At 37.3% G+C, this 12251-nt stretch overlaps 1 pseudogene; it reads left to right on the top strand.

Moving 5' to 3' along the window:
- Positions 1 to 1286: 1286 nt before the first annotated feature.
- Positions 1287 to 3242, top strand: LOC109456816 (dymeclin-like; annotated as a pseudogene).
- The last annotated feature ends 9009 nt before the right edge of the window (positions 3243 to 12251 follow it).

Here is a 12251-nt window from a genome sequence, read left to right on the forward strand (position 1 = left end):
TTCTTTACCTGAAGATAAAGAAAATATTGAATGGAAGAGATTTTGATAACATTCAGGACATCAAGGGTAATACGAGGACAGCTTTGATGTCCATTCCACAAAAAGAGTTCCAAAATTGCTTTGAAGGGTGGACTAGTTGCTGGCATCAGTGAATAGCTTCCCAAGGGGTGTACTTTGAAGGTGACCATAGTGATATTCAGCAATCAGTTATGTAGCACTTTTTCTAGGATGAGTTCATGAACTTAATTCTCAGACCTTGTATATTGGGGGTGACAAAAAAACTGTATATAAGTGGACACTTCAACTTTGCTCAAGCAGTAGTTCACCATAATCAGAAGTGTCTGGACACTGATGGTAACCACTGTGAGTACCTCTTGTAATTGCAGAAGTCAAACATGACTTGTTTTCATCTTTTGTTATCAGTATATATTGAGTATTACAATTTTAATAGTTTTTTCCTTTCTTAAAATGTGTATACATTGTTTTGGAACCCTCTGTAGTTATTACAATATTATTAACTATATTCCTTATTCTATACCCTACATCCCATGACTACTTTGTAACAACCAATTTGTACTTCTTAATCCCTTCCCCTTTTTCACCCATCTCCAACCCCCTCTTGTCTGGCAACCATCAAAATGTTCTCCGTATCTGTTAATTCATTTCTGTTTTGTTTGTTTGTTTATTTTGTTCTTTAGATTCCACATATAAGCAAAGAACCCATTCGCTTCCATGTCTGAGCAATATTCCAGTGTATGTATCTACTACCTCCCTTTTATTCATTCATGCATTGACAGACACCCAGGCTATCTCTGCAACTTGGCAATTATAAACAATGCTATAATGAACATATGGATGAGCAAGTGTCTTTTAAGTAGCATTTTGAGTTTCTTCAGATAAATACCCAGAGATGGGATTACTGGGTCTTTCTTTGTCGTTTGTTATAGCCTTTGTTTTAAAGTCTATTTTGTCAGGTATAAGTATTGCTACTCTAGTTTTTTTTAATTTTCATGAAATATCTTTTTCCCATCCCTTTACTTTCAGTCTGGGTGTGTCTTTTAATCTGAAGTGAGTCTCTTGTAGACAGCATATGTAAGGGTCTTGTTTTCTTCATGGAGGCCTGAGCAGGTGTGCACCACCCCAGCAGCAGCAGTGACCACGGCTTCTTCTGTTCCCCATCTGCCACTCACTGGTCTGTTGGTGAGCTCCAAGCAGACCTCCCGGTGGGCTGAGATGCAATGTCATGTGGAAATGAAGGTTTGACAAGTATTCTACCAGATTAGAAGATGGGATCAAACAACAGCAGAACTGTGATCTACCTAAAAATGAATACTTAAAAAAGATAGAAGGCACAGAATCTGTCTCTGAGAATGACCCATTCTGGAATCAGTTTCTTTCATTTTCTTTTCCTGCACCAACCAGCAGTACTGAGTTGAAGCTCTTGGAGAGGCAACTATTTCAGTCTGCAGGTCTTTAGTTGAAAACAATCCTCGAACAGGAAACCTTGGTGCATTAATTAAGGTCTTCCTTTCTAGAAACAAAGAACTAAAACTTTCAACAGAATGTCAGAATCACATCTTCATTTGGCAGACACACAATGCTTTGTTTATTATTTGCTATTTGCTGAAAGTGTTCATTTGTGGGATGTCTAAGGAGGAATTACAACTTCATTTTACTTATGAAGATAAATCTCCTGGTAGTTACAGTTGTGACTCAGAAGATCTTTTGGAAGAATTACTCTGCTGTTTATGTAGCTAATCTCTGATATTCCACTCTTAGATATTACATATGAAAGAAACATCAGTAGAAACTATATGAACAATGGTTGTTTTCCTTTCCTGCCAACTCTTCCACAAGGAAGTTTTGCAATAGAGCATCAGTCACAAGTATTTGATGTGAGGCCGATGTCTTCCATACACCAGCAAACTTGTGAAAATCTTATTATATAACTTTATCAGACAAGAAAAGCCACCTCCTCCAGGAACACATGTTTCCCTTAGCATCAGACAGGGGAGGATTACTATATGGACCAGCATCAGATGTAGCAACCAGACTCTGGACTGTCTTCACACTGGGCAGTGTGGGCAGCAAAGCGGCTGCTGCTCCAGAACTTTCTTCCCCTCTGACCAACCAGAGTCTCCTGCTTCTGCTGGTGCTGGCCAACCTGTGACAGATGCTGCAGACACAACAAACCCCTACCGACAGGTCATTATATCCTTTAAGAATACACCGATAAAAGTCCTTGACCCTCGTCAATTCCACAGGCTTTCCGGATTAATTTTAACAGATTATACATATCTCTATGTGAACAGCAGACATCTGATCAAGCAACTCTCCTCTTGTATACATTGCTCCATTGAAATAATAATATTAGAATATATATGTTGGCTCGCACAGATGTGGAGAATTTTGTCTCACCAATACTAGAGATTCTGTATTATGTTGAAGAAAGAAATTTACACCATGTGTATATGGCCCTTATAATATTGTTAATCCTTACAGAAGAGGATGGCTCCAATAGATCCATTCACAAAGTGATATTAAAAAATACAACTTGGTATTCAGAATGGGCTTTCACTGAAATTTCACTGGGAAGTCTCATTGGTCATAATAAGAACCATTCAATACAACATGACAAGGACAAGAGACAAGTACCTTCACACAAATTGTTTGGCAGCTCTAGCAAATACGTCAGCACAGCTTCATTCTCTCCATCAGGATGCTGCCCAGAGGATCATCAGTTTGTTTTCCTTGCTGTTTAAAAAACACAACAAAGTTCTGGAACAAGCCACACAGTCCTTGAGAGGTGCACTAAGTTCCAATGATGTTCCTCTACTAGATTATGCACAAGACTTAAATGCCATTGAAGAAGTGATTCAGATGATGTTAAAGATCATCAATTCCTGCCTGACACATTCTCTTCACCACAATCCAAACTTGGTATATGCACTGCTTTACAAATGAGATCTCTTTGAACAATTTCAAACTCATCCTCCATTTTAGGATGTAATACAAAATATTGATCTGGTGATTACCTTTTTTAGCTCAAGGTTGCTATGAACTAGAGCTGAACTGTCAGTAGAACAAGTCCTAGAAATCATCAAGCAAGGAATTGTTGCACTGCCCTACGACAGACTGAAGAAATTTCAGAACTAAAATTCAAATATGTGGAAGATGATGTATGGGATTCACAGATCTTGAGATTGACAAGCTTTATCTCCTTTACTTCCCCACCTAACTAATAAAAGCTAATGCATAGGCCTGATTCCGGGCATCCAGTCCTTGAGACTGGGGGTCCCTTGGCCCTGCTTATAATCTATTATTGGCTACTGTCTTTTCTTAACCCTGTGCCGCCCTCCTCGCTCCTTACAACTCTCATCGCGTGGGACATGACAATGTAGCAGTTTTCTATTGCTACGTAACAAATTATCACAAATTTAGTGGTTTGAAACAACACAAATTTATTATCTCACATTTGCTATAGGTCAGGAATCCAGGAATGGTGTAGCTATACTTTTTGCTCAGGTCTTCACTAGGCTGAAATCAAGGAGTCAGCCAGGGCTAGATCCTCTTCTAAGCTCATTAGTTGTGGGAAGAATTCATTTCCTTCTAGTGGTGGGACTGAGGTATCCGATTTCCAGATAGCTCTTAGCCAGGGACCATTCCCAGCTCCCAGAGGCCATTCCCAGTTCCTCACCACATGGCCTCCATAGGCAGTTCACAGCATATACGTTTACTTTCTTCCAAACCATCCAGAGCTCATCTCTCTGACTTCTTATTCTTTAGACAAAGAAAATCCTCTGCTTCTAAAGGGCTCACATCATTAGGTCAGGCCCATTCAGGATAATCTTCCTTTTGCTGAATAACAAGACATAATCATGCAAGTGATACCTCATCATAGTCATAGGTTCCAATAATAAATAAACAAAATGCAGAATTAAAAAATGGAGACTACAGAAACTTTGGAAATTTTTTAAATAAAACATTTTATGAACAAGTATCTATTAATATTTTGAAACCCAGATGAAAACATTAAATTGCTAGAAAATTTTAATGTGTTAAAATGGGTGCAAGAAAAAATAAAAAACTGGAATAAACCAAAGAGCATTAAATAATCTGAAAGAGTAGTCAAAGATGTCCCCTCTACCACAAAAAAAGAAAATACAAGCCCAAATAGTTTTGTATGTAAGTTATACCAAATTTTCAGTGAACTATTAAATTCTACATTAATACAAGTTGTTGTAGAAAACAGTAAAAGAATGTAAGCCTATCCAATCAGACTATTTTTTTATCCAAAACTAGGTAAGGACAGTACAAGAAAACAAATACATAGCTTCATCACTTAAAACATAACTACAGCCAACAGAAGTAACTAAAACAATATAGGGGGATAAAATGCAACTCTAGAAATTTTAAAGACCCCAGAAAAACTTTTACTTAATGATTTTGTTTTCTTTTGTTTCTAGCTATATTGAGATATAGTTGACATATGTCATTGTGTAAGTTTAAATGTACAGCATGATTATTTGATATATATGTATATATTTCTATATATACAAATATATACATATATAAATATATATACGTATATATAAATATATATATTTATATATGCCTATATATATTTACATATACACATATATATGTATATATGCATATATACATATATATGTGTGTGTATATATACATATACACATATATGTGTGTATATGTACATATATATGTATATATACATATATGTATATAGATATAGATGATGATATAGATATAGATATAGATGATATAGATATAGATATAGATATAGATATAGATATAGATATAGATATAGATATAGATATAGATATAGATATAGATATAGATATAGATATAGATAGATATATACACATATATATATCATGTTTCCCTGAAAATAAGACCGGGTCTTATATTAATTTTTGCTCCAAAAGATGCATTAGAGCTGATTATCCAGCTAGGTCTTATTTTTGGGGAAACATGGTATACATAGTGAAACGACTACCACAGTAATGTTAAGTAACAATGTTACTTAACATTACACCTGACATACTTACCTTTTTATATGTGGGTGGTGAGAACATTTAAGCTTTACTCTCTTAGCAATTTTCAAGCATACGTACAGTATTGTTAATGATAGTCAGCATACTGCACCAATTAACAGATTCCCAGAACTTATTTATCTTATTAATGGAAGTTTATACCCTTTGGCCAACATCTCCCCATTTTCCTAACCCCAGCCCTGACAACCACCAATCTACTCTGAGTTCAACTTTTTTAGATTTCACACATAAGTAAGATCATACAATATTTCTTTTTCTCCGTCCGACTTATTTAACTTAGCATCTTGTCCTCACGGTCTATCCATGTTGTTGCAAATGGCAGGATTTCCTTCTTCCTCATGGTTGACTAACATTCCATTGGGTATAATATATATCACATTTGCTTTATCCATTCATTTGTTGATGGACACTTAGGTGGTTTCCATGTCTTGGCTCTTGTGAAAAATGCTGCAATAAACATGAGAGTGCAAATATCTTTTTGATATCCTGTTTTCATTTCCTTCAGGTATATACCCAGAAGTGGGGTTTATGGATCATAAAGTAGTTGATTTTTAATTTTTTGAAGAAACTCCAACTGTTTTCCATAGTAGCTGTTCCAATTTACATTCCTACCAACAGTGCACAAGGCTTCCCTTTTCTCCACATTCTCACCAACACTTTTTGTTTGTTCATTTATTAATGATAGCCATTCTGACAGGTGACATCTCATTGTGGTTCTGATTTCCATTTCCCTGAGGATTGGTGATGTTAAGCACCTTTTCATGTCTGTTGTCCATTTTGAAGTCCTCTTTGAAGAAGTCTATTTAGTTCTTAGACTCATTGTTTTAATCAGATTATTTGTTTTTTTCTATTGAACTATAGTTTTTTATGTATATATATACTTTGTATCCCCTTATTAGATATATGGTTGGCAAATATTTTCTCCCATTTTATAGGCTGCCTTTTCATTTTTTCACTTTTTCTTTTGCTATGCACAAGTATTCTAGATTGATGTGGTCTTGTTTATTTTTGCTGTTGCTGTTTGTGATTCTGGTGTCATATCCAAAAAATTATTCCCAAGAACAAATTCAAGTAGCTTTTTCCCTATTTTCCTCTAGGAGTTTTACAACATCAGGTCTTATGCTTAAGTCTTTCATCTATTTTGAGCTAATTTTTGTGAGTGATGTAAGATAGGGGCCCAAATTCATTTTTCTGCATGTGGTTATCCAGCCTTTCCAACATCATTTATTGAAGAAATGATCTTGCCCCATTGAGTGTTCTTGGCTCCCTTGTCATATACTATTATAATTGATATAAATGCAAGGGCTTGTTTCTGTGTTCCCTCTTCTGTTCCATTGGTGTATGTGTCTACTGTTATGCCAGTGCCATACTGTTTGAATTACTATGGCTTTGTAGTACAGTTTGAAATCAACCATTGGATGCTGGCTGAGTGCTTCACTGTAGATGAAGTTTTGGCAGGGATCCCTTGTCAGGCAGGGCCTTCAGCTGTACACTGCAGTTGGATGGGGCTAGACACTGTGCTCTATGTTCAAACGGAGTCACTATCAAGGTTCCCTGGTCAGATATGGCCTCCAACTATGCACTGTGATTGGTCACTGGCTGGACTCCAGCTCTGGCCAAGGCCACAGGCTGTGCTCAGCAACCAGATTCTGTAGCCAAGCAGTACTGTAGGTTTTGTTCCAAGGCTGCCCCAGCACTGTTCAACTTCCCTGGACAGGCAGGGCCAGAGCTTATGTTCCACAGTTGTGCAGAGTTACTGACATGGTTGTCTGCCTCAGTGAGGCTACAGGATGGGCTCCATTGCTTCTCAGCGTCTCTGGCCAGTCTTCCTGGTCAAGCAGGACTAGAAAGTATTCTCAGCAGATGGGTTTCACTGCTGACTTGCTTACCTGCCCAGGTGGGACCACCAGCTTGGCTCTGCAAATGGGCAAAGCCACTGGCTGGGATCTCTGTTGAGGCACCACTGCCAATAAGAATGTGGTCCACATAGGTCTGTAGGCTGTTACTATAAGTCCCACCCTCTTCTTTACCTCTGCCTGATCCCAGGGGTCCAGATCCACCAATTCCCCTAGGGATCCCTGTGAGACAAAACCCAACTAGGCTTCCCAGGAAGCATGCAGTGAAATCTGGATGTCCACCTTGGGCACTCTTTTACTCCTAGAGAAACCATAGGCTCAGGGGGCCTTCTAGGTGTGGCACTGTGCCATCCTGGAAGAGGGACAATGCAGTCAAAATGAAAACACTCTGATCACCCATCTAATTCAGTCCTTCTTGGTCTCTGCAGTCCATGGGAGTGCTTCAGTCTCACCCTCAGGGTCTGGGATTTTCACAGTGTCTTGTCTATAGATGGTTGTTAGCTAGTCTTTCTGTGAGGGAGACGGACGTTGGGGACTACCTATTCTACTATTTTGATGATGTTCTGTGTTTTGTTAATTTAAGGAGAACGTCAGCAAGTTGATTAAAATATCAATAGCCTTTCATATCTGTAGACAAAATATGTAACTGTATTGCTTTATTTTGATGGGCATGGAAATGACCTTATGTAACCAATATCTCCCCATCAACTGTGAAATTCTAGAAAAGTGCAATAACTACCTTACAGCATACTTTATTACATAGAAGGATAACATACAGCTAACATAAATGAATGAAAAGATTGGTTTATTACACTCATTCCACTTATCCCAAAACCATCCATTTTCCATTGGGTAAAATCCAAGGAAATGAAATAGAAAAGGGCATTGAGAGCTTAGGCTTTGTTCCCAGAAAGACTGGATGCTGCAGTGAGGTCAGCCGTCCTGCGCTGCATCCCTGGAGTGACTATCCTGCTGACTATGCTGCAGACTGACCCTGCTCACTTTCCAGAAATATTAAACCACTAAAACACATTCATCACCTTCTACCAAAATGGCTTCTACCAAAATGCTTAAATGCCACGACTGATTTTTTTTTTTTATCCTAGTCTGAGTAATTCTAGTTTTTAAGGAGGAGAGAAAGCAGTTTTCTAAGATGTCATTCCATAAGAAAGAGCATTATACGTCCCTTTCCTGTGTCCAGAAAAAAGTGGAGCATGTACTTAGATTAAATATCGGACTACATCCTGATTGCTGGCACCAAATGGTAATTCTTTGGAAAAGATCTTATTCAATTGTCTTTTTTCAGGGGTAATAACTTTCAAAATTTAATGAAGCTAATTCTTCAAGAAAGAAGGCCAAAACAAATCTGTCCTGCCAGGCAGACAAAGATGAATTACTCAAACCACTCCCCTCTACACACACACACACACACACACACACACACACACACACACACACGACCAGGGACTGTATAACAGAGCATGCTCCTGGCACAACCCACAAGCCACACAGTACAGAGGAGTCCGGAAGGCACCAAGGTTTGGGGCTGCCAAACCACATCTTAAGATTTTCTAGTTTATTCTCCAGTTTCTTTCCACCTTTCAGGTAGAGGCCAAGGGAAGAGTGATCAGTTGAATGATGTTTAAAACAAGGAGCACCACTGCTAGAACAAATGAACTCTACTCCTCATCTGGGTAGAAAAAAACTTTTTTCCCTAAAGCTTATAGGGCGTTAGTGTTCTGTTGTAAAAAGAAAAGAATTAAGAAATCTTGACAAAAAGAATCAATGGCAATCTTAAGACCATTTCATTCTCATTTCCTCAAATATGTTTTTGGAAATATCAATACAATTTTTACACAAATCGTAAGATCCATAGAATTGTATGGCAGGAAGTAGGCCAAATCGGAATATTTTATAAATAAGGAAACTACAGAAAAACTCATAAAAAGTTTCCTGTTTGGAGGGGCGGGGCAGAGCGAGGTCTTAAACCCACCTGTTCTGACAACCAATCCAGAATTTTTTCACTCGACTATGTTACTTTTCTAATAATGATACATATACATATTTTTGAGGATACATTTTAAGGAAATCTCTTTAAAGTCATCATGTTTTAGTTCACAACCAAGTAATTTTGCTGAACAATTAGAACACAATCTGTGTCTCTCTATAAAACCATCAATGGTATTTATAGCTGTACTTAAATAAACACAGCAGGAATAAATGATAATTAACTAATCAGAATTTCCTGCCTGGATTTGTACTGTAAAGCCAATTTTATTTATTTATTTATTTACTTATTTATTTATTTAGATAAAAATCACATAATCAATTATGTGATTATAAAATAACATAATCAATTATGTTAATAAGCATAAATGTTAATAATGCTTATTAACATTTAGAAACATAAGAAAGATGAAAATTCATTTTCTCAAATGGTGAATGTAATACCACAGAGAAAGTAGAAAGGACTAGTACCTATAAAAGTGAATTACCGCTGTCTAGAGTCCCTCTAAGGTAAACATCATTTCACATCTTTGTCATGCTGCTGTCACAATCCACGACAATGCCACTGTAAATGCTTTTCTAACTACTCCATTCATTAAGCGTTGCCATTATTTTGTTTATTCATTTGTGATAGATTTTAAAAGTGAAGGAGGAATAAATTGCCTGCATCTATAAATGAAGCATTGGCCTTCCACTATCTTCCACTTCAAATTCGTCTGTTAGCACACTTATCAAACCTAGTTTCGGTGCCAAGATCATAATCATATAAAACTAAAAGCAATGGCCTGCAGCTAGAAAGGAGAGCAACAGCAACTTTTTCTTTGACTTAGAGGCATGAGTTCTGATTAAAACAAATGATAAAAAGAAAAAAAAAAGTCTTCAAATTTGGCTACAAATTTCCCTGTATGCTTGGACTAGCTAACTTATCTCATCAACTGGGGTCTGAATTAAAGGAAAATTCCTGTACTGACTAGACAGCTGTCTGTTCAACAATGAAAGCTGTTGGAAATTGTTTCCTATCTCATTTTCCCTCTAAGCGCTTCCTATAAGACTGAGCCGTAATCAGTTCATCAGCAGACATGCTTCACAATGGCTTAAAAGGATGCCCTATTTTCTTCTAAAGAGATGTTTTGACATGTCTGTTTATATGCATGCATTAAAAACTCTCTGTTCCTTCTTATTTCCTCTCACAAAGAGCTCACAGAATTATAGAGGCCCCTTGGGACCATCAGTACTCCAACTATGCCACCTGACAGTTGAGAAAACTGAGATAAAGAGAGCCTTACACCTGGTCCATTGTTAGTTCCCCAACATTTTATTGCTTTTTCCCATTCTCATTACTAACCACAATAATTTATGGTCATCCGGTAATAACATAACTATAATAAAAATAGCTCAAGTTTCACTACCTTACAAAAAATATATACTCAAGCAGCTCCAATTCTTACCCAAATGGTCCACTATTAAAATATTTAACAATAAAATTTTAAGTCAAGAAAATACGTGAATGTCTCCTTACAGCTAATTTTGAATGCACGCAATTCATTTGTTTGTTTATTTAACCACCTAAGATTCTAGGAGTTGGCAACCTTACTATGAACAAGAGAGTAGATCACTCAAATATCAGGCAAATTTATATAGGAATTTGTATCATTTCAACTGATGCCAAGGACCAAACAGAAATAAATTAGCAATGTAACAGAAAGTGACTGTTTCACGGCTATGGAAGACTGAGTGGACAGGAAGGCCTTTCAGAGAAAATGACATTTGCCCCCAGACCTGAATGCCGGCAGGACAAGCACTTCAGCAGAGACAGCAGGGCAGGCAAGGTTTGACCTGTGAGATGGCACATCTGCCCTTCTCTCCAAGTAGCTTTTCTTCAAATGGCTGGACATACGACAAACTCTACTCCTCCAGGCTGCCTCGGGGCAAAATTGGGTGCAGGTGAAATTTGTCCTGGGCGTCTGAAGTCCTTCCACTCATCCTGTCTTCCCTCTCTATCCTTTATTGATTTCTAATCGTGTATTCCCAAATTACTTATCACCGTCTTTCCATTTCTACCACCCTGAATGCAAGTTACACTACAACACAATACTTTTCTAACCATTCTACTGAAAACCCCACGGCCGGAAGACATGAACCCATGCACGTGGGACTCTGCATGTGTCTATGTTGTGTGCTACAAGGCAAATATGAAAAATACAAGTTATAGGTCAAGTTCTCCAGAAATGTATGGTCCAAATAGGAAGAATCAATGCACAAATAGCTGCCAGAGATTCCTCACAAAGACGTGCATTAACCGTGTGATCGAGACTAACCACGTAGTTAAGTCACATTAACAGAGGTTTCTAAAAAGGAAACATCACCGTGGGTAGATAATGGCTGATTAACCTAGACACATTCTTTTGACCATGTGTTTTTCAATTCTGTCTTACATCCTCAAAGATGAGAATCACATCTAATAATTCTGTATAACTTTAAACCCCTCTTACAGTTTTCAACATCATAGAGGCTCTTATTTATTAACTAAATAATTTTGAATAAAACTAACTTGATATTAGAACAGGTTATCCAAGAATTTCATCAGTTTCACATGAGAGCCATACTTAATCTTAAATAATGAGGAACAAATACCGATAGCATTAGGGCATAATATATTTACACTAACATTTGCTTACAAAGTACTCTGTTACAATTACTTTATTAATCCTTACACAAACTCTTAAGTAGTCATTATCATTCCATTTTACAGACGGGAACTGAAGCTTAGAGAAATCCTTTGACTGCCCAAGATAAAGGCAGACTTGGGCCTTCGTATTCTGAGTTTGTTCTTTTCAAGGTATTGAATCATGACATATTGCAACTTATCTTTCTAGGTACAATACATGCTGAGTTAGTCAGATAAACCATAAAAAGCAGTTGTTAAGAGTGGATAGGGGAAGTGCATTATTAGATATAACCAAGAAGAATTGGGATAAAACCTCACAGGCAGAGAGTCAGAGCCACAAAGACTAGCAAATAGCACACAAAGCTTATAACACAGCCTGAAGAGGCAGGTTTTATAATTTTCCAAACTTATTTCAAAGTATCATTAAAATTCTCAACTGGACAAATTAAAAAATTACCAAACGTCATTACAGAGAGTGGTGTGACCACCAGCAAGACATTTAACTGCCTCCAAAGAGTTTCATTATAGAATGAGGGAGGTTGATGGACCAATCACTAATTCAATTTTCGCTCCATAATTTTATGATCAATCAACTTAGCACAACTGAATTCAAGAATGTTCCCTTTGACCTTCCAGTAATTCATC

Source organism: Rhinolophus sinicus, chromosome 2 (assembly GCF_057876585.1).
Source record: "Rhinolophus sinicus isolate RSI-liver-muscle chromosome 2, RSI-T2T, whole genome shotgun sequence".
Taxonomy (NCBI): Eukaryota; Metazoa; Chordata; class Mammalia; order Chiroptera; family Rhinolophidae; genus Rhinolophus; species Rhinolophus sinicus.